The 26,167-nt window shown below is 49.5% G+C and overlaps 1 protein-coding gene and 1 pseudogene across 1 annotated transcript in view; one reads left to right on the top strand and one right to left on the bottom strand.

The window, feature by feature from the left end:
* COL26A1 (collagen type XXVI alpha 1 chain) overlaps window positions 1–26,167 on the top strand; it is a 178,446-nt gene that overhangs the window by 816 nt on the left and 151,463 nt on the right. The gene's annotated exons all lie outside the window — the stretch shown is intronic.
* LOC103082465 (histone H3.3 pseudogene) overlaps window positions 15,010–26,167 on the bottom strand; it is a 19,746-nt pseudogene continuing 8,588 nt past the window's right edge.

Here is a 26,167-nt window from a genome sequence, read left to right as displayed (position 1 = left end):
AGTTCCTGGACGTTTACCGGCTCACGTGGCTCCGCCGAGCTCACCTGCGCGGCCGGGGCTTTGTGCTGGGGAGCAGGTTCCCGCGATGCCAAGGCCTTGCATCCGGGCCCCCTACTCTCACGCCGGCCGCCAGGGACACCGGAGGGGCGATTCCGTCCGGTCTTTGGGGCTGGGCCCGCGGAGGAGCCTCGGCTGCGGCTCCCCAGCCACCTGGGAACGTGGTGCCGGCTCCGATCGCGTGAGTCCGTGGTGGGGTCGGAGAGGGAGCAGGGTCACGGAGCCCGCGGTGCCCGGACCCACCCGCGGCCTCCTCCTCCGCCGGCAGGTGGCGCCCTGGCCACCCCAGGACGGTTAGGGCAGCAACTTCTCAATCCGTGGTTGAATTCCCCCAGAAAACGCGTTAAGTACTCAAGTAAAAGTTGCCAGATCCCTGTCTGCGTAACTCATTCGAATTTAGCTTTTCCCATTTAATAGTAATTACGACTCACACGGCTGTAACAGACTTCTAGAACACACAACATGCATTGGTATCATCCATCTCTTTTGATCCTAACACCACCCCAGGGTTAGCTATTAGAGTATTATCTTTCCTTTAACGGAGGAAACTGAGGCTCAGAGAGAGGTCCCCAGATTTGGTGGCAACTCAGGGCTCACCTCTTGTCTTCTTTTTCCAAATCCTGTGCTTTCTATGGCACCACTCTGCTTATCGTTTATGGAGCAAGGTCCATAAACCTTGCTCCATAAAGGTCCCAGTTCTTCTGTCCTCCATGGTGTTTACCAAGCCAGGGAGGGCTACCAAGATGAATTCTGGCAACGTCTTGTATCAAGCAGACAGGGATATTTTGTGTTGAGAAGAGAGGTACACTTAATGGCTGGATAAGGCGGTTCTCAGACGAGCTTCAGAAAGTGCTTCAGAAAAATTTTGCATGTGCAATTTTATTTCCTTCATTTTGTTTGGAAGGACTTCTCCAAGGCTCCTATTAGTATTACTCCCCAAACACCCACAGTAGTGTGGACTCTGCACGCTTCCACAGGAGCATATTTTAAAAACTAAGCATCTCAAATCTCAGAATGATATGTATAGCATGATCTCACTTATGAAAAAAATTCGATCTATATCTATCTATCTATCTATCTATCTACCTGTATATATATATCCAGAAAAAAAGTTGGTAGGAAACCATTTTTGGCAGTTACCTATAGGGAGAGACCTGGGGCTGGACTAGGGGAGAGTGAAAGAGGACTCCCATTTTTTCCCCTCTTTCTGCTTGTGTCTTGTTTGCATGTTTTACAAGGAGGGTACATTCATGTATTACTTTTGTAATTCAAAAGTGTGTGTGTGTTGGGGGCTGGGAGTGGGGGGCGGGGAGGCTCCTGCAGCCTGGACTCTGCATGCAGAGAGGGGCCAGATGGGAAGTCCATGAAGGGAGCCAGTGAATGGGGACGGGGGTTCTGGTGTTCGGTGGGCTGGAACTTGGGGACTCCAGAGACACTTGGAAAGGATAGTTTTAGCACAAATAAAAAGAGGCCCAAACAAATGTAATCTTCCAGAACTCTTTCTACCAGGCTGGGAGCAGGGAGAAGGTATAATTAGGTTCAGGGAGGATCTGGATGAATTTGTGGAAAATGGATTTCTGAATAGGATATTGGGGGGGTGTTAAGGACTTCGGGCGGGTTCCAGATGCTTGAGATGGGTGTTCCGGACTGTAACTGAGCTCTTCCATGCAAAGCCCTGCGTGGGCACTGCAGGCACCTGATTCGGGTCCGGGCAAGTTATGGGCTGGAGCTGGCCTGGTGTCACATGTTCTTGTGTGTTATTCGATCCAGAAGCAGAAGCCTTGGGGACGGCGTTTGGCACAGGGCTCTTCACAGCTTTGGCCTCTGCTTGGCTCCATACCTGTGTTTACAGTGGCTTGGTTTCAGCTGATGGGCGGGGCTGTAGGGCTGTTTCTTGACAAATAGTCTTATTTCATGGTTATTGCTCCTGTCGGCAGTTTGTGTCCTCCTTTCTGTGTGTGTGTGTGTGTGTGTGTGTGTGTGTGTGTGTGTACCTGTACCTACCTTCCTCGGCTGGGTGTCTGTGTCTAACACGTGCTGGGGGCATCTTGCTTTGCCCAGGGATGCTCTGCTCTGGTCACCTCCATCACAAGCCCAGGGTGGGCCCCTCTGATGAAGCTATTTTGGCAAAAAGAAGAGGACCCCAATTCCTTAGAGGCCTGTTTCCAGTAGAATCTTGCAGCCCTGTGTTTGGGCCACTCATGACTTTTGTCATCCACAGTGCTGTTCGGATGCCAAATAAAAGCTAAAGGGAAGTGTAACGTTAATTGACCAGCAGGGTTGCACAAGGATGGAGCCTCTCAGCTGCCCAGCCCTTCTTCCGAGAAGAACTTCCCAGTATAAGGATAACACATCGGTGAAACCCTTTAATGGATGTATATCTCACTTTTCTCCCCGCCTCCCTCCCCCGATCATTCCCTCCCTCCCTTTCACAGATGGTGATGAGAAGTCTTGTCTGTTGTCTGCTCCTCATATCTGTATCCAACCCTAAAGGGTCCAACATAGCAGCGAGTCATCCGGGCACGAGGAAGTGAGAACCAGAAAGGGGGCCCCGCACCCCATCTTGGGTGCACATCTCCCAGCTGTTGATGGAGAGGTTTTAATTTGGATAAAAGTTAATATTCTTGGAGTGGGAATGTTCTTCTAAGAGGAACCAGAAGAGTGGTGGGACCTGCCTGGATTTTAAGCAGAGGAAGGAATGGATACACCCAGAGGGCGGGTTCGTGGGACAGGGGATGAGGGACAGAGCTGCTTTGTGCTTCTGCCCTGAAGAGTGGCGCGCATTCCATAGACCTATTCCTTCTGTACAGGACCCGAGGCATGAGAACAAAGAGAGACCACATACTACATGGCTGAATATCTACAGGTTATGAATCAAGCTAACGGATGGTTAAATAAGTAGGTCCTATCCTCTAACCTTGATGAGTAATACCTTCACAGTGACCTGGAAAGCCAAGTTCAAATGAGGAGTTCTTAGACGCTTTAGAATTCTCTGCTCTGGCAAGTCGTGGCAGGGGGAAGGTTCCCCACGGCCCAGCCATCTTCGCTGCTCTTTGACCTTCAACTTCCTGTCCACTTATTGGTTGTTGTGTCTCTTTAGTCTTTTTCATTGTGGGAGAATCCTCTCCTCTAAAAGAAAGCATTTCCAGGGACCTCCCTGGTAGTCCAGTGGTTCAGACTCTGCACTCCCAATGCCGGGGGCCTGGGTTCGATCCCTGGTCAGGGAACTGGATACCACATGCTGCAACTAAAGATCCTGTGTGCCGCAACTAAGACCCGGCGCAGCCAGACAAATAAATACTCTTAAAAAACTAATAAAAGAAGGCTTTTCCCCCTGCCATTGACTTGGTGAAGAAGCCCCGTTGTCCTGTAGAATCCCAGGTTCTAGATTTGGCTGACTGCTTCCCAGTGGTGTAAATAATTGGATCCTCTATGCCTGTTTCTCTTCTGTGTTAGAGATTAGGTGTAAAGATCAGATTTATTGGATCCTCTATGCCTGTTTCTCTTCTGTGTTAGAGATTAGGTGTAAATATTTGATCAGATTTAGGATTTTTTTTTTTTTTTGATGGTGGTGTGGGAGAACAAGAATGCTTTATAGTTGGTCCAGTGGATCGTGTTATATCATATCAGGAGGTGTTATGGATTGAACGCTTATATTCCCTCCATCCCGCAATTCATGTGTTGAAACCCTGACTCTCAATGTGATGGTATTTAGAGGTGGGGCCTTTGGGAGGTGATTATGAAGATGAAGGTTTAGATGAAATCATGAAGGTGGGGTCCCCATGATGGGATTTGTGTCCTTATAAGAAGAGGAAGAGAGACCAGGGCGCCTTTTCTCTCTTTCTCTCTCTCCTTCCCATGTGAAGACACAGAGAGAACTCTGCTGTGTGCAAGCCAAAGAGATGGTCCTCACCAGGAGCTAAATCAGCCTTGATCTTGGGCTTCCCAGCCTCCAGACCTGAGAAATGAATGGCTGGTGCCTAAGTCACCCAGTCTCTGGTGTTTTGTCATGAAAGCCTGAGCTGACTAATATGGGAGAGCATGACATTTTTTTTCCTGCAGAGCTGGGTGTTAAACCTTCACCAGAATACCACTGCCTATAGGTTCCCTCCTTCTTTGCTCTCTTTACTTTGCAATTTATTTTGAAGAAACTAGGCTTTGATAGCGTTTTCCTTGTGCAGGATTTGTTTGATTGTATCCTCATGGTGCCTGTTAACATGTTCCCCTGTCCTCAGTGTGTCCAGAAAATTGGAAATTGGATAGGGACGCTCGACTGGATTTTGGTTCCTTCTCCTCCTCCTTATTACTATTTGTTTGGGCAAAATTACCTGTATGGTTGTGTAGCATTCTTCCATTAAGAATCATATCAGGGGGCTTCCCTGGTGGCGCAGTGGTTGAGAGTCCGCCTGCCGATGCAGGGGACGCGGGTTCGTGCCCCGGTCCGGGAAGATCCCACATGCCGCGGAGCGGCTGGGCCCGTGAGCCACGGCCGCTGAGCCTGCGCGTCCGGAGCCTGTTGCTCCGCGACGGGAGAGGCCACAACAGTGAGAGGCCCGCACACCGGGTGGGGGGGGGAAAGAATCATATCAGGAATCACACAACATCTTGTCATCTCTTCTCTTGTGATGTTAACAGGTGTTGATGATCACTCTCTAGGTCATTATTTCATTAAGGGTTACAAAGCGGTCCTATTCTAATTCTGACATTTCTTTTTCATTTAATTACTGGAATACTTGCATAAATAATTTCCCGCTTATCGACTATTTGTAGGGAATCATGTTTTGAATTCATTTTTGATTTATCTTTCCATTGTTTCATTTTGCAAATGTAAGTGTGTGAGTGTGTCTTCCTTCTTTTAAAAAAATTTATTGAAGTTTCATTGATTTACAATGCGTTAATTTCTGCTGTACAGCAAAGTGATTCATATATATGTATACATATACATAATTCTTTTTTATATTCCTTTCCATGGTGGTTTATCACAGGATATTGAATATAGTTCCCTGCGCTATACAGTAGAACCTCGTTGTTTATCCCTCCCTTTTTTTCTTATGCAGAGGTGGTGTACTAGTAACACTGTTCTGCACTTGGCTTTTTTGTTTCACATTGTACTGTGGAGATTGCTCTAGATCACGGCATAGATAGCTTCTGCATTTATTTTGTTTTTCACGATTTAAAAATTTGTGGTTAAAATACACATAAAGCTTACCATCTTAACCATCTGTACAGTTTGGTGGTATTAAATACATTCAGAGGGTTGTCCAGCCATCAACAGAATGTTCATCTCCTGCATTCATTTTTTTTTTTTTTGGCCACGCCCTGCGGCTTGCGAGATCTTAGTTCCGCGACCAGGGATCTAACCCGGGTCCCTGAAGGGAAAGCGCTGAGTCCTAACAACTGGACCTACAGGGAATTCCCTCCTGTATTCATTTTTGTAGCTCTGTAGTTCTCGGTGGTGCCAATGGCTGTAGTTTTTTCAGCAAGCCCCCTCCTGATAGACATCGTGTTGTTCTAACCTTTTGTGTCACGTGCAATGCCATAATAAATAGCCTTGTGAGTTGTTCATTTCATATTTTTGCAAATAAATCTTTAGGATGCATTTTTTTAAAGTGGATTTTCTGAGTGAAAAGGTAAATGCACGCGTAATTCTGCCAGATAGTGTCAAATTTCCCGCCATAGAAGTTACACCATTTTGTATTCCCATCAGCAGGTTTTTCCTGGGATACATTTGAAGATGACCCTTCAATGATGCTGGGTCAAAATAGCCTTGTGGGGATGAGAGTGGCCTCCCCTGGCCTATACCACCTGCCAGTCCAACCCACTCCTCACATTTGAGGGGTCTGGGGCAAGGGTACAGAGGGAAGCCCACACATTGTATGTCTAAATACTTAAAAGATATAATTCAAGCTTACGGACTGTTAAATAAAATAAATTCTGTCATTGACCTTGACAAACACACCCTTCTCGTGACCTGGGGGTGGGGGTCGAGGCTCAGGTTTAGAAGTCTTGCCTCCATGAATTTTGTGTGGGAACTTGGCGGTGCAGGAAGAGCCACCTTCCCCTTCCCTCCGTGTCCCGCCAGACACCTCGCCCTGGGCCTCACCCACACCCCGTGGACACTCTAGTCCAGCCCACAACCCCCTCTCCTTACCCTGACAACTGCCACTTGGCCATACCTCCTGCTTGAGTGTGCCCAGCTGTTTGGGGAGGGAGTTCCAGGCCCCTGGGTACCCACCTTTGCTCCATAAGGGGGGCTGTGGTCTCTGGAGGGTCATGTACCCTCGGGCCCATGGTCTCCTCGCCCTGTGGGGTGTGGTGTGGCTGGAGAGGGGCCAGATTGGGGTCCTTGAAACCTCAGTGCCCAGGATGGGGCTCCTCTCGCCCAGGTTTAAGGCAGTTCTGGGGGGATGTGGAGTGAGTCTTGGGGATGGAGCAAGGACACGTGTACCCTGAATCCTCAAAAGTTGGACAGCCTTTCCCCAGATGTCCATGGTCAAAAAAGGCTGCGTCGTGGTGACAGAGCTAAGCTGTGTCCAGATGTTCCCTTCCCGTGTCCTCCCTGCCATGTCCCTCGTTAGACTGTGAGCACCAGGTGGGACACCACCGCCTGTTTGCGACCCAGCCCAGGGCCCAGAAGAGAGTCGGGCTCTGTCGGTTGTGTGGAGTGAACCGGATCGCATCCACCAAGGACCCACCAAGGCCCTGAATCCAGAGCGGATGTGGGTCCCACGGGGGGTCACTTTGCAGTCCCAGTGGCACGGGTCACATACTCTCCGTGGATGTAAAGACCCCTTTCGGAGATGACGGGGACTTGCTCCTGCTGTTTTAGAAGCACAGCTATATTCTGGCCTGACGTTAGGGTATTTACCCATTTTCAGACTATTCTAAGAAATGATGGGATGGATTTCAGAACTTGCTACTGCTTACGGTTTTCAGTTGAGAAATTCTCTGGGAGTCAGTTTTGGAAAGGGTCTGATACCTGCTATGATGACAGTGCTGGACCGCGCTATTTCCTCCCCGTTCTTCCTGGTCCAGCCTCTCCATCCCCACCCCCGGCTTCCCAGGCAGGGCCATTTGACCAGTGCAGAGGCCAGGGCGCAATGCTCAGCAGGGTCCATGCTTGGAGTTTAATGCTTTGCACTCACCATCTCCAAATTCTCGATACTCTCATTCTTAAATGTGTGCTTTGTAAGTGAAGTCCGATGGGACCATGGGGCACCAGGAAATTGACCCTCAGCCTTGACCATGACCCACCTCTCACCACCTTCTACGGCCTCCCTGGGGTGGGTTCTCCGCTACTCACTCCCCACCCCTCTGGCACCGCAGGTCCACCTGGCCTCCCACTCTCCACCCCTGCCCAGTGCCCACCGCCACCCTCCGCCTCTGGCTGGAGCCTGGGTGTGGGCTCAGAGAGGGCTGGGATTGGGTGCCTGCACCCCGTGCCACCCTGGAGTGGGACATGGCGGCTGCAGTCCCCGCCCTGGGCTGGCAGTGCTACCGTGTGCTCAAAGGGTGACTCAGCAGGGGAGAGCCTCTGGCCACACCGATCCTAGTGTGTTCTGGGGAGAGATTGCAATACCCTGAAGCATTGCCCGTCCGTCGTACGATGGTGGGCCCCTGAGAAGGGGTTATGCCTGGCTTGACTTCCCTGCTCCAGACCGGGGCTCTGTGCTTCAGCCCGCTGGCTGATGGTAAGGGTGGCATGCGCACTTACACACCGTGGGGTTGCAGGGAGGGGTCTGCACTTGCCCCCCAAAGATCCCTGTGCACGAGGGAGCACACATGAAACACTAAACAAATGACAGGTCGAGAGAGACAGAGAGACAGAGACCCCAGAAGAGAGGAAAACACTTTGGATTTTACTATCTTTAATGGCCCAGCTTTTTGAATGACGGGTCCCTTAACTTCAGTTTACCACGAGTCCCACAGATTATTTAGCTGGTCTTAGATACAGCAGGTCGCTGACTGGCTCATCACGATGAACTGGGGTGATTAAAGAATTGAGTATCCAGACCCACACGTGACTCAGGAAGTCTAGGTCCTGGAGAGCTGTATTTAATGGCCTCCTCAAGCGGGTTTTTTTGTTTTTTTTGGATGCCACCAGGTTTAGGAATCACTGTGTGGAGAACAGAATTTTTTGAGATTCTTTCATCATGACCCGTAGTAGGAAATACCTTTTATATGGTGCCTGAGTCCATGTGCGCGCACTTACACACACATACACACACCCCCACACACCCCCAAGTGCACACACACATACCCCTGAAATAAGTTTCACAGAATCATGCTTACTGTTACCATATGTGATACTTTCTTTTTTATGGTACTCTATCTAGTTCATAAAAAAGTGCTTGCCAAGACTCAGAAAATTGATTCCATAGCCCCTCTGGCTTAAGACCTGCAGTGGGAGACCCCGTGCCCTGGGGGAATTCAGGGGTCTTCTGGCCCCATCACCCCAGTTCCCCTGCCTGGTTCCCTGGACTCTGACTCCGAAACCTCTTTCTTGTTCTTTCTGCTGAGCTGAGGTGCTTGGCCTGTCCCCTCCCCACTCCATACCTCGGATCCACCCTCTTCTGGGGGCAGTCATACACACCCTCCTTCAGGAAGTCTTCCTGGACTGCTCTGCTTCTGTCTCTGTGGGCGGCTCCCTGCGCCTTCTGTATCTGTGATTGCTTGTGGTTTTTGTACCGAGAACTCACTTCCTGCTCTCCTTCCCCGCAGATGGAATCATTTCTCCTACCTGTTTCGTCCCTAGCATGGCCCTGATGGGCCCACCTGGGACATGAGTGCATGAGCCGGGCCTGTGCCCTGAGCCTGGGCTGCCCACCATCCACCACTGCCTCTTGGACATGTGAGCTTATCCAGGCTGGGCATTTAACCACCCAACCTTTTCCGATCCCACAGTCAGTCGGTTGTAGGCTGAAGCTGGGGGCTGAACCATGGGGGAAGGGGTGTTCTGCCCTGAGCCCTGAATGGGAGGGGTTCTCTGTAAACTCCAGGGGCCTGAATGATCCCCTTTCCACCCCACCCCACCCCACCCCACCCCCGATCTGTGGGCCTTTTCCCTGCCACTGGATCCAGGTTCCCTGGAGCCTTACATTCAGGAAGTTACTACAAGCACCTCCTGCATGCTTGGTGCCGGGGGTAGTGAGATGATTGCTGATTCAGACTCAGCCTTTGCCCTTGATGAGCTCAGAGGCTGGTTGGGGAAGACCCAGGAGCAAGTGTGGAATTTGCTGTGACACAAATGTGTGCAAAGTGGGCCAGGTAGGCAAGGGATGTATGAACAAGCACCTTTTTAGGGGAGTTAGGTGTGTGGGAGTTTGGCGTGTCTTTGTGCCTCGGTTTTCTCCTCTGTAAAATGGGGATGATCTACTTCATAAGGTTATTCTAGGCTTAGATGAGTTAAAATTAATAAATTGCTTAGAGAAATATGTACTAAACATTCTGTTCGTGCGTGTGGTGTATAGTATGCTGACCTTGCAAAGATTGCCAGGAAGGGGGGGGTTTGCAAACATATGAGGCTGTGGAATCCTTTTGTTGGGATGACGTTCCAGACTCCATACCTTGGGAAACGCTGGCGTGGTGGACCAAGGCTATATGCCAAGGCCTTTCTAGAGGAATCACGTTTGAAGTGGGTCTTGTAGGGTGAAGGGGGGTGTTCTCTGCAGTGACTGGGGGGTGGGCATTTCAGGTGGACAGGACAGCTGTGTAAGGGCTGGGAGGTGTGACGGTGACTGACATTTATGGTTTGTGCAGTTGGGTTCAGAGTGGCTGGACCAAGGGCTGCGAGTGTGGGGCAGGTGGGGCCTTCGGAGCCTGAGGGTGAAGCCCCTTTTCTGCCAGCCCTAAGGAGCTTGGGCTTCGGGTCGAGGCTTGGTCACAGTGGGTCCTGTGTCAGCGTTACTGGTACGGAGGAGATGGGGCCGGAGTAGGGAGGCAGCTAACAGGCAGTGTCAGGAACCCTGAAACAGGGCTGGGGCAGTGGGGATGGAGCCGCCGAGTGACGAGCGCTCAGAGTCTGTGCAGTTGGCAGCATCTGGCCACTTGCTGGACCACAGACAGGCTGGAACAGGTTGCAGCCTGGGGCTCCTGGACTTTCCCAGTGCCTGTGGGATGCCAGAAGCTGGCTGTTTTGCTTCCTGGAACCTTGCAAAGACTCCCCAGTGTTTTCTCAGCTTTGAAAAGGCAACAAAGCGTGGTGTTCACGCACCTTGTGTTTTTGTAAAATACTTGTATTTTTAACATCTAGCGCAGGCTTGCGCGTATCAGGTGTTCCGTGGTTGCTTTTTGAGCAAGTGAGTGAACAAGTGCCTTGACCTCTGTCCTCTGGGAAGCCGAGGGGGTGGCCTCTGCCCCCGGGGAAGTTCTGTCCTTCTGAGAGGTCCTGGAGTGAGGTCCTTCTCTGTGCTCCACCCCCCGCCAGGCCAGCTCTGGAAGCCACATTTAGGGGAGCCACAGAGGCCACCCGCTTTAGGGGGTCCTGCTTCTTCCTTTGAAGTAGGATTGGGTGGAAAATCACATGGAATGGCCTCGATGTAAATATCTGGTGAGGCCTTTTCTTAAGGCCCCAGGGTTTTCTGAACCTCCTCGCCCTTCCTCTGGCTTACCTCTCCCCCCTCAGCTTCTCTGTTATTTTAAAATCCATTCCCAGAGAAACAATTCCTATGGCAATAAGAACACGGCTGCAGGCTTCTCTTGGCTTGAACTGGTCCGACACTTCACTGCTGCTTCGAGAGTGTGCAAGCTGGACCCAGACCAGCTCTGCCTGGAGCAGGGGAATAGAGTAACAATAACTAACTGTTAGAGGATTTTCAGGAATCCTGAAGCAGATCCTATGGAAGGAGACACACGGCACGCCATTCTCCTCTCTGAAGAGTCAGGGGTCCCCAGCTTCCTTGCCTGGGCTTCCTTTCCCTGCCTCCCTGAAACCAGGGTCTAGATGTTTCTTTGGTGGCCTGGACAAGACCACCTTGAAAGAAGCTGGACCCAGTCCAGGTTAATTGGGCAAGAGGCGGGGGCTCCCACCTTCTGGGCCTCTGTCTGCCCTACCCCCAGCCGCGTCTGGAGTGATGGGCGGGAAGGTCAGAGCTGGCCAGCTGACTGCTGACCTTTGCCAGCTCCCCTGCTGCCTGGAACGATGTCGCCAAGCTTGTTCCGTCAGGTGTTAATGGAAGTTATGAGAAGCAGCCTGGGAAATGCTCGTGAACCAAGCTCAAGAGCTCCCTTAAGAAAGAGGGAGGGTGTGAAGACCAGGCTCTGGAGCCAGGCGGCCTGGGTCTGAATCCCCACGCTGGGTGGCCCTGAGCGAATCATCTGACCTCTCTGTGCCTCAGTCTCATACGTAAAATGGGCATGGGTTTACTTCCTCAGGTCGTTCTGGGGCTTCAATGAGTTAATGTTCATAAAGGGCTTAGAACAAACAGTATCTAATAGACACTCTATGCAGCCCCATGAAATGATAAAGGCTTTCCCAGAGTGGGCAGTGTGACGATGGACCTTGCAAAGCTTGGGCAAAAGAGGAGTTTCGCAGACATCTGGGACCACTGGATCCGTTTCTGGGGAGCGTGTTGGTTGGTGTTCCAGACGCGGTGCTCTGGGAAACGCTGGCCTAGTGGGTCAAGGTTAAATGTCTCAGCAGTTACGGTGCCCTCTGCCTTCTGCAAAGGACCTCTGGCTGGGGTCATTTGCAGCCTCGCCCTGCAGTTGCCCACCCTGGTGCTGTGGAGGAGCCAGAGAAACACAGAAGGGAGGGTCCTGTCGGGGTTTCGGAATCCCTGAGAGCCCGCACAGGTTTTCAAGGCCAAGAATGAGGGATGGGGACTGGTCCTCTCTCCCAGCAGAGCTTCCACCACTGGGTGGGGTGGGGCGGTGGATGAGCACAGAGGGTCGCCCTCAAAATATGACTGGGGAGCAGGTTGGAGGGTCTGGGGTCCTGAGATGCCCGTGGCGAGTCAGAGGCTGAGGAGTTCTGAGGAGCTTTGTGTCCCGGGAGTCTGACAGCTGAGGGGACCCTGTGTGTCCCCAGGATGGGGGAGAAGGGACCGGGGAACCCACAGTCAGGCCAGCGCTTCCCTTCATTGACTCAACGCCTCACAAGTAAACTGAAACTAATAGGATTGGGCTGAGATCAAATGAGGAAATGTGTTTATTAAATATGCAGGCTCATTATTACTCAATGCAACCTGCTCCCTGGCCGAGGGCCCCCACCTTTGCAGCTCCCTCCAGCCCGAGTCCACCCTCTGAACAAGCCTGGGGGCACCAACACTTGCAGGAGGATGGATGTTTGCTGCGTGTGTGTGTGTGTGTGTGTGTGTGTGTGTGTGGTGTGTGGTGGTGTTTGCGCCCATGCCTGGCTACAGTTTGCAGCTGAAACATTTTATGTCTTTGAAAGGGTCTGGTCCCCTCCCCCTTCCACATTCTGGAAGGTCAGGGACTGTGTGACATTTGCTGAGAAGTCCCCCAGTTCCTAGCATGCCGGAGGCCCGGCAGAGGGGCTTCTCTGCTTGGAGCCATTGTGAAAGGCTCAGGCTTCCCTCCTCCCCAGAGAGTACCTTCTGGAATCTGGCCCTGCTGCAGGTTGCCCGCTGACCCTGCCGGCCCTGCTGGCCCCCGGAGGCGCCAGGGCCTTTGGGGAGAAGGTGGCAGTTTCCTTCTGATTTGGCTCCAGCTGTCTGCACCCCCGCCAGTTGCCTCTGGCATCTGACATTTTTGTCATTCCTGCAAGGGCTTATCTGGGGAATCAGCACTTACCTCTTCCTGCCCCTCCCTGACTGACTTGGCCAGACGGCTGATTCTCCCTTCTGAGAGGTCTCAACCTGCCCGGACACCCTCTATTTCTGGGGTCATGGGCTCCTGGGCCTCTACAGGGCTTGCCAGGCTCTCTCTCTCTTTTGTCCCCTAGCTGACGATGACAATTAGCTCAGATCCTGAAAGTCTTCATGCAAGAGCTCTGAATACGTACCTTCCTGGAGAGGCAGCTGAACTGATGGGAGAGACCCCTATATCAGGGGCTTGGAGGGAGCCCAGTCCAACCCCGTCTAGCCTGCTTCTTGTCTCTCTGGGTGCTCTGCTCATCACTGGCTACCTTTTAATCTCAAGCTGCTTCCTGCCTCAGGGCCTTTGCACTGCTTTGATCAGTTTTTGCTTTTTCTTGGCCTAGCTAGTTCCTGCTCAAAGCTTAGAGATCCGCTTAAACATCACATCTTCAGGGAACCTTTTGCTGGCCCCCCACCCACAAGGTAAGGCAAGGCCCTTTTGTTAAGCCCTCAGAGCTTACTCTCATATTAGAAGTTCATGATAACTGTAAGTCAATCCTATAATTAATTGATAATTAGTTAATAGTTATCTATGCTATGACTGTAAATTCTCCGAGGGCAGGGATCTTGTTTGGTGCTGTATCTCTTGGTTCTCGCAGAGTGCCCGGACCACAGAGAGTATCCAGGAAAGGACTAACCACTTTGCAAGCTGTGTTAGTTTCCTACTGCTGCTGTAACAAATGGCCATAAACTTTGTGGCTTAAAACCGCACAAATTTATTATCTTAAAGTTCTCAGGGTTAGAAGTCTGAAGTGGGTCTCCCTGGGATAAGAGGTATTCGCAGGATTGGTCCTTCTGGAGGGTCCAGGGAAGAATCCATTTCCTTGCTTTTTCCAGCTTCTAGCGGCTGCTGGCACTCCTTGACTTATAGCTCCTTCCTCCATCTTCAAAGAGCCTCCTCCAGCCTCTCTCTCTGACTCTGATCCTCCTGCCTCCATTTTATAAGACCCTTGTGATTAGGTTGGGCCCACCTGGATAATAATCCAGGATCAGCTCCCCACCTCAAGATCCTTAGTTTAATCACACCTGCAAAGTCCTTTTTACCATGTGAGATAATGTATTCACAGGTTCCTGGGGTTAGGATGGGGCATTATTTAGCCTACAGCACAAATGGAAATGAAAAGTGAAAGATTTGGGGCCTTGAAGAGTTGGATTGAGCTTAGATTTCAAACAGTATTAAGACTGAAAGTGGCTTTGAGCCTCAAAAACCTGTTAAGACTCAGCCTTGTGTAAAGAGTCATGATAAGGGCATGGCCTTCCCACTGAAGTTTTTACAGAGGCTGTGAGGTAGGGATTTAACTTTTCTTTCTTTCCCCACAAACCTCCCCTCACACTTCTACTGAAAAATCCATCTATTCCCAATAATTTGAAATGCCACTTTTATCACATACTAAACTTCCCTATGTACCCAGCCCTTTTTCTGAACTCTTAATCTGATCTGGTGCCAAAACTACACTATTTTATCCTTATTCTATGTTTTGTTAGTTGATAGAGCAATTCCTCTTTGCTGTTCATCTTTATCAAAATATTCTTAGCATTTGTACACTTTTTCTTTTGGGTGAATTTTATTTTATTTTTAAAATTTTATTTATTTACTTTAATAGTTTGATGTATTTTAATAGCAAACTTACAGGAAGAGCACAGAAGACAGACAACATTAAAAACATGTACTTGCCTATAGGACAACTCAGTTAGAAAAGTATAGTGAATGGATGGAATCTATTGTATGATAAAAATGCTACAAACACCATTTAGTTGCAGTCAATAAGAAATTTACTTGTTTTAAAAAAATCCAATCCAAATACTGGCATTGTCCAGAAAAATTTGACAGGTTTATTTATAATTGTTATAAAGTTGAACTGCTGAAACTTGCTCACTGAAACATTTTGACCTGCATTAAGGCTTTATGTCCCCGCATTTATATTAAAAATTCACACACAAATGAAAATGGAAAAACTGCCAATACCTGATTTCTGTCCCCTATTTTTCCACCTGCAATCATATACTTAGATACCTTTTGCCCCCATGGCAGGGGGAAAAAAATCTAACATTCAGAACTACCAATAACAGGAAGAGAAATTTTTTTTCCTTTTTTTTTTTTAAAGAATGAAATGTTTCCCATCATAGTCGATTCTTAAGCACCTTCCCCACGTACGCGGCGTGCTATAGCTGGATGTCTTTTGGCATAATTGTTACACGTTTGGCATGGATAGCACGCAGGTTGGGGTCTGGAAAAAGGCCAACCAGCTAGGCCTCACTTGCCTCCTGCAAAGCACCAATAGCTGCACTCTGGAAGCACAGATCTGTTTTGAAGTCCTGAGCAATTTCCCGCACCAGGCGCTGGAAGGGAAGTTTGCAAATCAGAAGTTCAGTGGACTTCTGATAACGTCTAATTTCGCGGAGCGCCCCGGTACCAGACCTGTAACAATGCGGTTTCTTCACCCCATCCAGTAGAGGGCGCACTCTTGCAAGCGGCTTTTGTAGCCAGTTGCTTCCTCGGTGCCTTACCACTGGTCGCTTTGCGGGCAGTCGAGCCATGGTAAAGAGACCCCCTGACGTAACCCCACTTCTCCTTCCGCTGGAGCTCCGCGAGCTAGAGGCAGCGCTGGCGTTGGAGAGTGACAGCGGCGCAGCGGCAGCAGCGAGCACAATTGAAAGATCTTGGGTGAATTTTAGAATCATCTTTTCTTGTTCTATAAAACATGCTGTTGGGATTTTGATCTAGGCTGTGTTGACTTAATGGATTAATAGAATTCCATGTTTATAATACTGTGTGTTTTTCAGACTTTCTGCTCCATTTATCCAGAGCTTGTTAGATTTATTCTTAGGCATTTTGTAGTTTTTATTGCTGTCGTGAATGAGTTCTTTTTGTTCCCTGACACTTTTAAATGTTGATGTCTGGCAGATAGGAAAGCTGTTGATTTGGGGTACGTTGATTTTATGTCCTGCTACCATAAGGCATTTAAAAAAATATTTTGATGGTTTTTCAGGTGGCTCTCTTGGGTTTCTGAGGTAGAGAATCCTATAGTCTTCCAGTGTGTGTGTGTGTGTGTGTGTGTGTGTGTGTGTGCGCGTGTGTACGTTTGTGTGTGTTGGTCACTGTGTAAGTCAACATCTTGGTTGACTTGGAAGAATGAGGCTTCATCTTTCTTACAAAGGATGGTGAGGTAGAAGGCTCTGAGGAGAGAGAAGGAAAAGTGGGTTGTGGTTTGGTCTCCCCCAGAGTCATCTTCTCTGCTGCCTCTCCTTGTTTACTCTGAAGAGAGGCAGACAATGTGTGGGTCCTGGACGTGGTTAGAAGGTGATGGTATATTTGCCTCACTTCTTGGTTTATAGATAGGATATTTTTGGAGTCCGAGGACCCAGGATTCACCCACCTTTCCCTCCCTTTCATCCCCCCTTTATTAAACAAATAGCCTAATAATAGACTGCGGTTTCTAGACTCCTTGTAGGGCCAATCATTCTGATGAGGCTAAATTATTTCTGCCATTATCACACATCTGCCCTCTCCTTCCCCATCAGTGACAATTTATTCTTCCTGAAAACAGCCCTGGTCCTAGACCATGAGCTGTCAGCTTCTGTTTGGTCTATCTCCTTTTCTCTAACAAAGCCAGCATCTGTTTGAAGCGGGTGGGGAGGCAGGTGCTGAGCTGGGAGTGGGGAGCATGTGAATTCCTCCCTCCCCCGACCCAGCTTGTCCTATGCCAGGAAATGCAGTTAAAATGAAAACCAAGGGCCATCTTGTTTAGCAGAGCCAAGAACATGAACCTATGTCCTTCTACACTGGTGCTCAGGTACATGGTGTTCTCTGAAAACCACAGGTGGCCCAAAGCATTCCTAAGGCGAGAGAGCAGTGTTTCATACTGGCAATGACACTCTTTTATAGACTGATGCCAGCTGTATTTTAGTCCATGCGTTAGCTGTCCAGTTGCTTCGTATGGACTGGGGCTGGCCGTGTGGGCCGACTCTGGTCCTCTGCACCCGTTGGTGGGGGAATCACAGGGACAGCTAAGACTGAGTCACAGCTGTGTCCCAGAGAATACAGAAGGCCAAAATCATCAGTGCCTGGGATCTTGACACATCTTAGCAGGGAAGCTTCGGGGGGCCTGGGATTGTCTGCCTTGGTTATCACCATATCCCTGGAATCTGCCCATATGGAGCCAGAAATAGGTGATAAAGCCAACTAGGTTCATGCTGGGTGGGCATCTGCCATCTGTGAGTAGGCAGGCAGGTCAGTTTATAAAGGTTCAGCCAAGTTGGGCTGCGGTGGGTGGTCCCAAAAGCACAGACCTAATACTCAGAACTTTGGAGTCAGGCAAACTGACATCAGAACCTTGGCCCCTCGTCTAGCTGTGGGCAAGTTCCTGTTACCTTGCATCAGTTTACACATCTGTGAAATGGGACTAATCCTAGCCAGTTCCCGTGGGAGCGTTCAATGAGCTGTTTGAATCAGGGCTGTGTGTTCTACTTGGAATCTAGAGTGAACAGTGGCCCCTGGGGTGGGTCGTTCTGCCTTCTGGATGGCGGAGCACCTGGCCATGTGGCTGCCACGGGCAGCTTTCCCCAGGTCCTGTCCTGGCCTGCTTTATTCTTGTTTCATGTGCTTGTTCTGCAGCTGGGCTTCGAGCCCCTTGGGGTCAGGAGCCCCATCCTAGATGGCTTTGTCTGCCCCAGCAGGTAAGCCGGGGCTGAGCATGGAGCGTGGGCTCAAACAATCCCTTATTGATTCAACCGCAGCCCAACTGGGACACCACAGTTGCTTTCTAGGCCAAGAAGTCCAAGTCACTCAGGATCCTGGAGTTGCATTCTAACCTGGAATGAACCAGGGAGTGAACAGGGGCCCTCTGGGCCATGACGCAGTGTGAGGGTCCAGGCATTGCACGAGCAAGGGGTTTGGAAGGAAATTTCAATTCCCTGGCTGGCCGTTGGCAGGGAGGCGGGAGGGCTGGAAGTTGTCTGCCTGCTGGCCCGGGGCAGCTGCGTGTGGGGACAGCTGCGTGTGGGGACAGCTGTCTCAGCTTCGGACATAGGATCTGCCCCAAGATTAATAACAGAGCCTGGCCATGCCTGTGGGGAGCAGACAGGGGCTTGGGTTACCGCGCACCAGGAAATTCGCCTGCCCCACTGACAGTGGGTGGGTAGCCGGCAGGATGGATGGGCTCTGGGGGCTGGGGGGGGTGTCTGGGCAAGACAGCTCATTGCGGGCCCAGCCAAATGCACCCCGATGGGATGCAAGCTGACCCTCCCAAGGGTCGCTTTCTTTCCGCTGGACCCGAAACCGGCAGGAGCTGATCTCCAAGAATTATGTGAAGCGTTGGGAATGGAAACCAAATGTTGGTGTCAGGTAGAGAAAGCTGATGGAAGCTCTCGGCCCAGCAGTCCTGGGAGCAGCAGGGGTTGGGGCTCCGGTGGCCAGCACAGATGTTTAGGTGAAAGGGGGCCTGACATCTTCTTTCAAAAAAGGTTTATTTTCCCCCTGATTATATTTATCATAGATCATTCGGAAAATATGGAAAAGTGGAAAGAAAGAAATCATTTATAATTCCATTTTTGTAGGTTTAAAAATTTTAATTCTTTTTATTGTGATAGAATACACACAACTTAAAATTTACCACCTTAATCACTTTTACATGAACACTTCACTAGCATTAAGTATATTCACATTGCTGTGCAACCATCACCACTATCATCTCCAGACCCTTTTCATCTTGCAAAACAGAAACTGTGCAACCATTAGACACTAACCCCCCATTTCCTCCTCCCTGCCAGCCCTTGGCAACTGCCATTCTACTTTCTCTATGGTTTTTTTTTTTTTTTTTTTGCTGTGCGGGGGCCTCTCACTGTTGTGGCCTCTCCCGTTGCGGAGCACAGGCTCCGGACACGCAGGCTCAGCGGCCATGGCTCACGAGCCTAGCCGCTCCGCGGCATGTGGGATCTTCCCAGACCCGGGCACGAACCTGTGTCCCCTGCATCGGCAGGCTGACTCTCAACCACTGCGCCACCAGGGAAGCCCTCTCTCTATGGTTTTGACTACTCTAGGTACCTTGTATAAGTAGAATCATACAATATTGGTCCTTTTGTAACTAGCATATTTCACTTAGCATAATGTCCTCAAGGCTCATCCATGCTCTAGCATGTGTCAAAATTCCTCCATTTTTCAGGCCGAATAATATTTCATCGTATGCGTGGACCACATTTTGTTTATCCATTCATCTGTTGATGGACACTTGAGTTTCTTCCACCTTCTGGCTCTTATAAATAATGCTGATAAGGACATGGGTGTACACATTTCTCTGAGTCTCTGCTTTCAGTTCTTTTGGCTAGATACCTAGAAGTGGAATTGCTGGGTCATATGGTAGTTCTATTTTTAACTTTTTTGAGGAAACATCATACTGTTTCCCATGGTGGCTGCACAATTTTATGTTCCCACTAACAGAGCAAATGGGTTCTGATTTCTCCACATCCTTACCAACACTTGTTATTTTGTAAATTTTTTTGGATAGTAGTCATTCTAGTGGGTGTAAAGCGATTTGTATTGTATTGATTTGTATTTTTTGATTTGTATTTCTCCAGTGATTAGTGATGTTTAGCATCATTTCACGTGCTTATTGGCCATTTGTTCATCATCTGTAGAGAAATGTCTATTTAAGTCCTTTGCCCAATTTTGAATCAGGTTTTTTTTGTTGAATTGTCAGTGTTCTTTATATATTCTGGATATTAACCCCTCATCAGATATGTGACTTGCAAATATTTTCTCCCATTGTGTGGGTTGCCTTTTCACTCTGTTGACTGTGTTCTTTGATGCATAAAAGTTTTAAATGTGATGTAATCCAATTTATCTATATTTTCTTTTGTTGCTTGTGCTTTTCATGTCATATCCAAGAAATCATTGCCAAATCCAGTGTCAAGAAGCTTTGGCCCTACATTTTCTTTTCTATTTTGCCCTAGGAGTTTTGTTCTTTTAGGCTTGCATTTAAGTCTTTGATCCATTTTGAGTAAATTTTTGTAAATGATGTAAGGTAAGGGTTCAATGTCATTCTATTACAACGTCATCATTCTATTACGTGTGTACAATTTTCCCAACACATTTTGTTGAAAAGACTGTCCTTTCCCAATAATTCCATTTTTGAGAGCCATATTTCCTTTGGTATTTGCTGTGTGCTTGCGCATATATATATATATATATATATATCGGGCCTCTCACTGTTGTGGCCTCTCCCGTCGCGGAGCACAGGCTCCGGACGCGCAGGCTCAGCGGCCATGGCTCACGGGCCCAGCCGCTCCGCGGCACGTGGGATCTTCCCGGACTGGGGCACGAACCCATGTCCCCTGCATCGGCAGGCGGACTCTCAACCACTGCGCCACCAGGGAAGCCCCGGTCCTGCCTTTTAACATTCGCCTGGAAGCCTCAATGAAGTGGTCTTCAGTCATTATGTAGGTATTCCAGATGCCCAGGGTTTAGCAGGGACTGTTAAACGGTTGCTGAGTGTGCAGAAATGGTTCAGAGAAGGTCACTGTCTTCAAAGTCCAATAGAGGAGACTAAATTAACAATTATCACAGGAGGTCTGGAGTCACAAAAGTCTGGACAAAGGGATACAAGGAAACAGAGGCAGGAGCAACGTGGTACCCAGGACAGCTGGGGAGGCTTCCCAAAACGGGTGACATTTGAGGTGCCTCTGGAGGAAGAAGAGGCAGAGATGGGGAAGACGGAGGACAAGGAGTGAGCAAAGGCCCAGCAAGAGGGTGGGAGGGGGCCTGGCATGGTGTGGCCCTGGGTTCTGGGAACGAGAGACAGAAGCAAGGATGGAGGTGAGCATGGTTCATCCTGGGGGCCATGAGGAGCCTCTGGAGTTCTGGAAGGATTGGAGTGGAGTGATGTGGGCGACCAGATATGACGCCCATCAGAGCCTTGCAGCCATATAAAGTCAGGGGCTCATGCTATGTCACCAGTCTGCAGAGAGATGAGTACAGCTTGGCAAATGGTAAAATGGTAAAATGGCAAATGGTAAAACCTTCCGGAGAATATCTCACCAGTCACAATTCACCACCACCCTCTTTCAAGGCCTGTGGAGGCTGAGGCATAATGTAGCACAGGGGAGGTGATCTTGCCTGGGGATTTGTTTCTGAGGGTAGTATAATTTGATGGCCAAGGGTCTGACTCGTAGTTTGAGTCCTGCCTCTACCACCTGCCAGCTGTGTGACCTAGGAGAAACCATTTCTTCTCCACAAGCCTCGATTTCCTCATCTGTGAAGTGGGGACAACCATCATATCTACCCCAAAAGTGGAGGAGAAGATTCATAATAGACTTTATCACATTAGGAATTATTATTATTTTTAAAATTAATTAATTAACTTTATTTTTGGCTGCGTTGGGTCTTTGTTGCTGCACGTGGGCTTTCTCTAGTTGCGGCGAGTGAGGGCTACTCTTCATTGCAGTGCGTCGGCTTCTCATTGCGGTGGCTTCTCTTGTTGCAGAGCAAGGGCTCTAGGCACGTAGGCTCAGTAGTTGTGGCACATGGGCTCAGTAGTTGTGGCACATGGGCTTAGTTGTTCTGTGGAATGTGGGATCTTCCCGAACCAGGGCTCGAACCCGTGACCCCTGCATTGGCAGGTGGATTCTTAACCACTGTGGCACCAGGGAAGTCCCGGAGGAGAAGATTAAGCAAGAAAAGTCTTTAAAGCACTTGGTATTATCCATCTTGGATCATGTGTTTTAACTTTTAATTTCGTTTGTAAACTTTTATGAAAGTTGCATATGTACATATTTTCAAGAACCAAATAGTTCTACAAGGCTTAAAATGGAAAAACAACAGCCCTCCATCATCCACTTCTTTTCTCATGTTCTCTGGAGACAACCACTCTAACTCTTTTAACTTTTCATATTTTTAGTATTTGCACCCACATCTCTAAGATACGTAGTTACATTGCTACAGCTTGATTTTTCTGTTTCGGGCATTAGGTATCAGTTTTCCACTATGAAAGATGAGAGTGGAGCATCTTCCACACGCTGCCCTCCCCTTCACACACATTTCCTGTGCCCCCATTTTCCCAAGACACTTTATGTCACGATTCTAGTTTGCACCATACTCAGGTCTTACATTCTATGCCAAGTGATAGCTGAGCCATGCCGTGTACTACGATGGCTTTTCCTGAGCACATTTTTGACCCTTCTTGTTTTTGTTCACTTAGCTTTTCTGTGTTTTTATTCATTCATCTCCAAACTCTCTCCCAGTTGTGCAGATTTCCTCCTGACACTTCATGAGACATTCCATTACTTTCGTCTTCTTCCAGTAATTGCTCCTTGAACCTCTGATCTGCTGCGATCTGGGCAGGTAGAAAGCTACAATTCTGGGATTGCTCTTCACCAACAGCCTGGGGATTTCCTTTGCCGCAGGCTTCCTCCCTGTATCGGGCACCCTCTCTCCTACAGTTCATATCCACTCTTTTTGGTTTACTCCCTCATTGTGATGGAACACATCCTCCAGTAGCTTTCTGAGAAAAGGTGGCATGATTACGGGGCTTAAGGTTAGGTGTTCTACCCAAGAGCCAAGGCTGAGACGTTTATATATTTCTCCTGCCTGCCTTGTCCATGGGGCTTCACACCAGCGTCTCCCCCTGACTTCCCATCATCCTCAGGTTAGACTGCCAGGGATCCATAAACCCAGCAACGCGAGCTTATCCCTCTGAATTCATACATTTTATTAGTTTCTGGCCTCTTACAAATTCCTTTCCTTTCTCTCCAACTTAGCCATGCCCTCAGTAATATGTGTTTTTGATATTTTAACCAGCATCATTAGTTGTGCTGAACCAGGAAGGATTTTGCGCACAAGATAAGGGCCTTGGGTGGGGGAGGGGAAGAGGGACCATCTGGGGAAGATAAGAACCAGAGCCTTTCTTCAAAGGCCACAGAGAAAATTGCCTGCAGGGAATTCACACTCAAACACTCCAGGTGGGCCTATGAGTGCCAGGAGCTATGGAGTTGACTGAGGCAAAGTCAACTTTGCATGGTCCAGGGGCTCATATGGGTCAGACACCCCCTGGGAGCAAAGACCCAAACTTCAGCCCAGTCACAGGTGCAAACAACCAGGGACAAAAGCAAGGGACAAATAAATGAACACACAAGTGAACGCCTGACCCACCATCTTCCAGGAAACTGAGGCACTGGCCTCACCTCTTCTCAGGGGCAGGTCTATAATTCCGAGGGGTCCTGGAGCAAAGTCCTCTTCTGTGCTTTGTTCCCACCAGACCAGCTTTCCAGAAGCCACTTTAAAGAAGCCACAGAGGCCACCAGCTTTAGGGGTCTTGCTTTTTCCTTTGAAGTGGGAGTAGGCAGAGAAGGAGTTTTCCAGAAAATTCCTTGAGGCAGCCTCAATGTAGATACCTGGTGAGGTCTTAGGAATTGGGGACTGCTTCTCTGGGGCTGGGAAGCTGAGGGCCCGCTGCAGAGGGCTTGGGTGGAGGGGTGGGAAAGGGCCTGGCCAGCTGGGGCCTCCCACACACCCCCAGAGCTCCGCTCCCCTCTCTCCTCCCCTGTGGCTCCAGGATTCCCTCCGAAGAGCATCCCCCCTCTGTAGGTCTCCTCTTTGGCCTGTGCCCTTTGTCCCCACCCTGCCTCTCCAGCCTGACCTGCTAAGCAAAGCCTTCTGTGCGAGGTCAGCGCTGCCTGGCGGATGCCTGGGGGATGGGGAAGCAGAAGGGAAGGGGGATGGGGAGAGCCCCAGCCTTCAGAGCCAGAGCAGATGGCGAAGAAAAGAGGCTTGTCTTCCTCGCCGGGGGTCCGGTTCCAGTACAAGAGGGGAGTTTCTCCAGTCTCGGGAGTTTGCTTGCACACAAGCACACGTGGGAATGTGTGAGTGGGGGGGTGGGTCACCCCCTTTTTGCTGGAAGTGCTGGGGCCTGCTGGGGATTCTGGTTGTTGTTTACCTTCCTGAAGGCCTGACTTTGTCTGGGCTGTGAATTCATCCCGGGCAGGGGCTGTGACCCACCCCCCTCAGTTCCTGTGTACCCTGGGTGTGTGTCGGCACACATCTGGTTGAGTGACAGCTGGTCCCAGGAGACTTCAGGCGGAAAAGAGAGTCTTCGTCTTCTCCAAGGCTCTCTGGGGGAGGGAGCGATCTCTGCATTTGGACCCAGTTCTAGAGGCCTCAGAGCTTAGAGACAGCGTCTGTCCTGCTCACTGAAGTCCCTGGAACATCCTCGATGCCTGATCACAACGGCAAACACTGCATTCGTGCTTATTCTGTGCCAGGCGGTCTTCTTCCTGTGTTACCTATGTTGACTCATTCCTCACAATGACCCCACAGGTTAGGTGCTGGTATTATCCCCATTTTCTAGGTAGGGAAACTGAGGCCCAGGGAGGGAGAAGTCACTCTGGGCTTCACAGCAGAGCTGGGATGTGGGAGGTGGGTGCCGAGGCGGGAGGGTACTCCAGATTGGTGGAAACAGCAGGAGCAGAGGCGCCCCGAGGGCAGCGGGTCTGGCCCTTTTGAGCCATCCGCACCCACCCCTGCGTCCTGTCTGTAGGCACCTTCCAACAGTTCCTTTCTTTTCGTATCAGTTGTTTTGTACTGCACGCCTTCTGTATTAACTAGGGACCAAGTTTCCCAAAACCAGGCTTATGGTCACATCTGGGAACCCCGGAAAGGTGGCAAAGGTCTGTGACCCAGTTCCCACTTGTCTGAACTGCACCTCCCTTCACAGGCCTGGTGTGGCCACCGCTCGGCTGTGTGGCCTGGGGCCAACCCTGTGTAGGAGGTGGAATAAAAGCCCCCAAAGATGTCCACATTCTACTCCCCAGAGCCTGTGAATATGGTACCTTACGTGATAAAAGCGACTTTGCAGATGTGACTAAATGAAAGCTGTAGATTCCAGGTGAGCACAAGCTAATCACACCGCGCTTCTAAGAGGGAGGCAGGAGGGCAGATGTGACGACGGAATTAAGAGGTCAGAGCGATGTGAGGAAGGGGCCTTGAGCCAAGAACTGCAGGCAGCTTCCAGAAGCTGGAAAAGACTCGGGGCAGATTCTCCCCTAGAGTCTCCAGAGGGAACCAGCGCCACCGATGTCAGCCCCGCCGACACCTTGACTCCAGCTCAGGGAGACTGATTTAGGACTTCTGGCCTCCAGAGCTGTAAGATAATAAATGTATATCATTTTACATTGCTAAGTTGATGGTAATTTGTTACAGCAGCCCTAGCACACCAACACACCATGTCCCCACTCTGAACCACAGTCTTTTCATCTGGAGAACAGTCACAGCACCCACGTCCTGACTCCAAGGCTCTGGGGATCAGAAAGCAGGAGACCTTCCGTTCTTCTGGGCTGCTGCTGGAACTTTCTGTCACCTAAAGCAGGTTTCTGCCCATCAACGGATGAATGGATAAAGAACACGTGGTATTGATGTGCAGTGGAATATTATTCAGCCTTTAAAAAGAAGAAAATCCCGCCATCTGTGACAACATGGATGGAACTGGAAGACAGAATACTAAATGAAATAGGCTAGATGCAGATGGACAAATACTGCATGAGACCACTTATAGGAGGGACCTAAAATAGTCAAATTTATAGAAGCAGAGAGTGGAATGGTGGGAGGAGGGGCAATGGGGATCAAAGGCTACGAAGATGAGTAAGTTCTAGAAATGCTGTGTAGTTAACAATGCTGTAGTGTGTGTTTAAAAATTCGCCAAGAGGGTAGATCTTGTGTTAAGTGTTCTTACCACAAAATAATAGTAATAATAATCATGATAATAAGTAGGGCAGGAGGAAACTTTTGGAGACAATGGATATGTTTGTGGCATAGATTGTAGTGATCGTTTCCCTAGCGTATACTTACCTCTGAATTCATCAAGTTGTATCCATTAAATATGTACAGCTTTTTGTATGTCAATCATACCTCAATAAAATGGTTTAGAAAAAAAAAAAAAAGCAGGTTTCCAGGCCTCACTGTTGTGAGGTCTCTTCTGGAGGGGAGAAACCCTTATCCAGAGGAATTCTAACCAAAAGCTCGGCAATCCCACCACAGGCCTGATTAAAAGAAACCTTTCTAGCAGGAAAACTGCAAGTCATTAGTTTTCAGCTTTTTCTTGTGTGAACGACCGTAGGGAGGCCTGGTTCACAGCATCCTGCAGCTTGGGATGCGTTTAATTTTCTCTCTTGATCCCATGGCAAAACCCACAAATAAGAGTGCATTAGCTGGCCTGGTCCTGGCGGCCGCACTCCTGGGATGGATGAGGTGCAGATGGAAGGGCCCTCCTGAGTTGCTCTGTGGGAATCACCTGTCTGCGGGCATTCCT

The sequence above is a fragment of the Lipotes vexillifer genome, unplaced genomic scaffold (assembly GCF_000442215.2).
Source record: "Lipotes vexillifer unplaced genomic scaffold, Lipotes_vexillifer_v1.1 scaffold12, whole genome shotgun sequence".
In the NCBI taxonomy this organism is placed as follows: domain Eukaryota; kingdom Metazoa; phylum Chordata; class Mammalia; order Artiodactyla; family Lipotidae; genus Lipotes; species Lipotes vexillifer.
This window is presented reverse-complemented; position numbering and strand designations above follow the sequence as displayed.